The sequence below is a fragment of the Sinocyclocheilus rhinocerous genome, unplaced genomic scaffold (genome assembly GCF_001515625.1).
Source record: "Sinocyclocheilus rhinocerous isolate Xijiao unplaced genomic scaffold, SAMN03320098_v1.1 scaffold61, whole genome shotgun sequence".
NCBI lineage: Eukaryota > Metazoa > Chordata > Actinopteri > Cypriniformes > Cyprinidae > Sinocyclocheilus > Sinocyclocheilus rhinocerous.
In genome coordinates this window covers 1,291,492-1,297,491 of record NW_015640445.1, presented here as the reverse complement: position 1 = coordinate 1,297,491, position 6,000 = coordinate 1,291,492, and positions in this window count along the sequence as shown.

Sequence of the window (6,000 nt, the reverse complement as noted above, 5' to 3'; positions counted from 1 at the left end):
ATGGAATGAGATTAATGTTTTAAACAAAAACATTCTGAATAGCCTACAGAAATATGAAATGAGTGACCAAATGAAACAATTGGATACTTGAATTATGAAGGTTACATCGCCAGTAGGTGGCGGCAAGTCATTGTGTTGATTAATGAGTCATAGAGTCATCAATTCAACCGATTCGTTCAAAATGCTGATTTGTTCAGGAGCAAAGCAAATGGGTCATTGAACCACTCATACAAACGATTCATTCAAGAATGAAATGCCTGTGTTTTAAGTCAAATAAACACACTGTTTTGTGTCTAAAATGAAATCAATCCATACTCATTATTAATGAAACTGTACTGTTTCAAATAAAAGTTATGACTGCTGCGTATTCACACTAAAATCAATACTGGTCTGCACTTCACTATAATGTAAATGCATTCGCCCCGTGTTGTCCACTGCGTCACGTAGCTTTGCCAAACAGGTTTTGATAACTGGACAGCTAAATAAAATGTGCGGTGCGCCAAAGAAATAGACTAAAAGGGTAATGTGGCTGCAGATCCGAGGTACATACATATTTCTGCAATAAGCACCTAATACTTGCCATAGAGAAACTATGCCTACACAAAAGTAAACCCTGTCCATTTGTTAGTCTGGTTGTTTGATGAGAGAGAGACTAAATGCAGGAGTTACAATAAACACCGTAACAGCGGAGGACTCTTATTCTGTTGCACAGAACCGAAGACGACATGATGATGGCACCATTTCATTTTTGCTTGACCAATCAGTGAAAAGGGGCATTTAATTCCCTCCCACACGTGGAAATCGAACATTCAAGCTGTTTATCCTTCTTCTACCCCTGAATGTAAAAACGAAAAATTAAGACGAATTCTTGTCTTTTCATGTTTAAAAAAAAAAAAAAAAAAAAAAAATTAAAATGGTGCCGTTTTCTCATGTTTCTGTTTTCAATATTAAATCAAAAAACGAATGAACGCAACGTACACGGACCACTATGAACTCGGTTCACTACAAATTGGTTATCATGTAAATTAAAGGTAAAAGAGAATAGAAAATGGAAATGGAAAAAGGGAAAACATGATCTGGAAAGATTGCAAGTTGAATTCAAACCTGCAGCTTTGAAACTTCAAAGCTTCATATTTAACATACAGGTCTAACCTGCAGATTTAAATCCTTAACATTTGATAGAGTTAATAGAAATCTTCCACAACACCATCTGCATCTCTGGCAACCTCGGATGGGGTCATGATCCCAAGGTGAGACTCTGAACAATATTCGTTGTATATTCATTGTATCCCCAATCTCACCCTGTGAGTCGCTCATAAAGCAGAATACAGTCATAAAGGCCACAGGTCCAAAAACATATTCCTCCTACTGGATTAAAGGCCTGGTCATCTGATCCCAGCACACCCTCTCCAGAATATTACAGCACACATGAAGCTATAACAACCTCTTTTGGGCTTTATTGTGCTTTATTAGTATTTTTTTCATTAGTGGAAAAGGTTACAGGCACACCGGTGAGATTCTCCAACGTGACGTGTAAATCCCTCTTCTGGCCTGCGTCTCCGGTTGCCAGACGGGCTCTCGCACCCCAGCATTATCCTTCAATACAGGTGCACAAATATCAGCTCTCAAACACACAGATAAGCCAGGCTAATTATCTGGCAACAGCAGCCTCTCCCATCAATAATGGGAATATGAATATGGGCGTCTGAGGTAAACGCAGGAGACTTTCAGTGTGCGACTGTGAGTGTGTGTGCTGCGAGCAACAGTGGATGTGTTTGAGATAGAGATGAAGAAGACGCAAGCCTCGGGACACAGTGTGAGTGTGTAAGGAGACAGGAACGCAGTCAAAAATACGTAATAGACAGCATGCTGTGTTTTTAGTCACTGAAATGTAAGAAGTGATGTTTGTAAAGTACACACACATCTTACAAAATAAAAAATAAAAATCAGCTTTTTAAATAGTGCTTTTTTCTACCCTGAAAAAACGTAACCTAAAACTGTTTTTATTCAAAAAACATTATTCAAAAATATTATTTAGCATCACTAAATTAACCTAAATATATGAAATTATACCAACAAAATTAATTTATATAGGTTAAATCCAGTAAAAAAGGCACTTTAAGGTAACAATCACCACTTTTTAAACATGTGTACATGTGTTGCCAGCATTATTATTATTATTTCTACTATTATTATTATTATTATAGTTTTTTTTAATAAGGGTATTACAATGTTATTACAATATTACTGCAATGTTTATTTATTTACTAATCTTACAATTTATGTGTATATTTCTTTAATGTAAATATGAACCAAAATATGGTTCATGTTGTAACATGAACACAAATATTATTCAACATTACTGGATCACATCTTGGATGCCCTGGGGGTAAGCAGATAAACATCAAATTTTCATTTTTGGGTGAACTATCCCTTTAATACATTAGTTTAAACCCACAAAACTAAATGTAAAGATTATATAGGTCAGAAACAGCTTCTCTCTGTTCTCGCTAAATCATTGGCCATAGTACAAATATTACTCATTAAGTCTCATTAAGTTAATTAAAGTCTTAAAATTTGCATAATAAAAAAATAAAAAAAACTGTTTAAATGAAGTATAGTATGTCACAATGCAGGGTATGTCAAGTTCCTAAAAAGTATTTCATGTCAGCAACCCATAAAAGTGAACAATATTACAGGTAGCTATTACTGTAAGTAATTTATTTGAATTTTTAGTACACAGAAATATTTAAACTTCAATTCAAAAGCTGATATTACAATTTTAATTGCACTAAGATGTTCCTCAAAATCTGGAATAAAATATTCAGAATTCATATGAAATCTACTGAGGGAGAGAGAGAGAGAGAGAGAGAGAGGAGGGAAAGAAAGAAAAAAAAACAGAGAGAGCAGAGTGTGGGTTTCAGGATCGTCTTCACCTGATGAGGGCAGACTGGGATCATTTTCCTTGCTGACAGAGCTCTAATTTCCCTTAGGAGAACTAAATCCAACCTTCTCTCTCTTTCTCTGTCACTCTCTTACTCTCCCTGTTTTTCCCCCTCTTTCTCTCTGTTCGGGTTCACCGAGCTTCTCTCTTTCCTCTGTAATGCTCTTCTTTTTGAAGAACACACTTATTTCACAACTCTTTCAGTGCAAGTGATTTTTTCAGTAGCTGTAGAATGAGTGTGTTATAGCAGATATTTGCTTGTGATTTAAGTTTGTTGTTGTTGTCATTTTTTTAGGGTGAATAAAAACAATTTAATTTGCTTCAGAACCCACACTGTACACTTTAATCACTGTAACAAAAAATGTTTATCATATAAAATAAATGTAAAAAATTTTCGGTAACAATTTAGTATACTGTAGGGACCAATTCTCACTATTAGTTGCTTATTAGCATGCATATTATTAACATATTGGCTGTTTATTGGTACTTATAAAGCACATATTCTGCATGACCATATTCTATATATCTAATCCTACACAATACCTAAACTTAACAACTATCTTATTATTATTAAACATTATTAAGCAGCACGTTGGGAGTGTATTGAGGCTAAAGTTGCAGTCAATGGTTTGTTAATAGTGAGAATTGGACCTTAAAATAAAGTGTGACCAACCATTCAAATTAATAAATATTATAAACTGCACAGGCCTATACATATGCTAAATATTTAATTAATATAGTAAAAAAAACTATAGTAAAATTGACATTTTTTTTTAAATGCATCAATATAACATAATTGTGATTCATTTATTTATTTATTTGCTAACTTACTTACTTACATACTTGCCTAGTTTATTTTATCTATTAAATTTTTTTCATACAAGTATTCATTTTGCAAAATTTCATGCATTATTTTATTCATTAGTTTAATGTTCTGTGTTTTTATTTTATTGCTATGTCTAAAGTTGCAGTCAATGGTTTGTTAATAGTGAGAATTGGACCTTAAAATAAAGTGTGACCAACCATTCAAATTAATAAATATTATAAACTGCACAGGCCTATACATATGCTAAATATTTAATTAATATAGTAAAAAAAACTATAGTAAAATTGACATTTTTTTTTAAATGCATCAATATAACATAATTGTGATTCATTTATTTATTTATTTGCTAACTTACTTACATACTTGCCTAGTTTATTTTATCTATTAAATTTTTTTCATGCAAGTATTCATTTTGCAAAATTTCATGCATTATTTTATTCATTAGTTTAATGTTCTGTGTTTTTATTTTATTGCTATGTTATTTTGCTTTGCTTTTGCCCTGCAGTCCACGATCCTACAACAACACAACTTGCTGCACATTTTGGGTCACAACCCACCAGCTGAGAACCTCTAAATTTGGATAATATGGGACATTTTTGCACTTTCAACTTTATTATTAACTGCAACTGCACAGGAATGCTTCAGGTGAACAAATGAGATATAATCACATGACAAAGCAAGTAAAGTAAACACAAACTTGCATGTGATGGAGCAAGACAAGTTTAAGTATCCCACAACACTATTCACTGTTAAAACTGTTTTTATCTCTTTCTTATGTGGAGGGTTTGTCAATAGCACATAAAACTGGACTAAAATCACTAACCAAAGAAAATGGTTATATCTTTATAAATGTACTTTGACTTAAATTGTGACTCCACAGCTGGTTCGCATCATACCAAAACATATATCACTCAAACCACTACTTAAAAATAATGATTTCTTGCATATATTTTGTTAAGAAACAATCTTAACATCTTGATCATTTTAATTTGAGAAACAGATGTAGCCTTGCACGTGGAGCAGCACAGAGGCCAAGCTTATAGAGAGTTAAGCCCTAGCAGAAGCACAGAGAGAGAGAGAGAGAGAGAGCGAGAGTGATACTGGCCCTTCTCCAGGACTTCTCTCATCTGCAGTGTGCACCGGCTCAACAGGGGTCTCTGGATCTGGTCATCTCCATGCAACGGGCCTCTTGCCATCCCACCCTTCCCCCTCTGCCCAATCCTTCTCCTCTCAGCCCACTCAAACACCCACCCCATCCTGCAGGGCCGGGTCCTGCATCCCATCTGCCGCCTGCCACAGCCAGGCCAGTCCTGCACCCTGCTCTTTACAATTCAATTAAAGCCTGCTGCCCCCATCCCTCTGCAATCCAGCCTGCGCTGTAAAGATCAGTGAGCAGCAGCACCTCAGTCAAACGGCATGAAGCCAGAAACACACCATCTGAGATCAGAGCGAGCCTCAAACATCTTTCCACTGTAATAGACAGGGTGACGGGTGCAAACCTAGCACTCGCTGCTTCCTGTTTTCTCACACTTTGGTGACAGCAAGTCACGCAACAGTGAGAGAACCATACACAGAGACATAACACTGTATATCCTCATAAACAAAATGCTATTAGAGTATAATTAAGTCAATATTGTATCTATATTCATTTTCTGTGTTGATTCATAAACAAAATGCTACACAAATTAAAGTATAAATTAGTCAATACTGTATCTGCATTCATTTTCTGCCTTGATTCATAAACAAAATGCAACACAAATTAGAGTATAATTAAGTCAACACTATCTACATTCATTTTATGCTTTGATTCCCCAACTATGGAATTCTGCAGGAGTTTTGACCCTATTTATTTATTTGTTTGTTTGTTTATTAGTGGCTTTTCATCTGACATTTTCAGGGCACACTATATATGGTGTCTTTTGTCAAGTAAATTGAATTACTTGATGTTTAGCTTGGAATTTTAATATTAAAACATTTTGCATTAATTTGCCTACAGTAGTTTACATATGTGGGTCAAATATTTTTTATGTTTATTTTATATAATTTATTCATAAATGATCCCCTGCATCTTTACATCTACTAATTAGAGTGACAATCACCCTGAACCAATCTGGTAAACTCAATGTAGGCTATTTTCACATAAATAAATAAATAAATTAGTGCTGTCAAACGATTAATCGCAATTAATCACATCCGAAATAAAAGTTTTTGTTTACATAATATATGTATG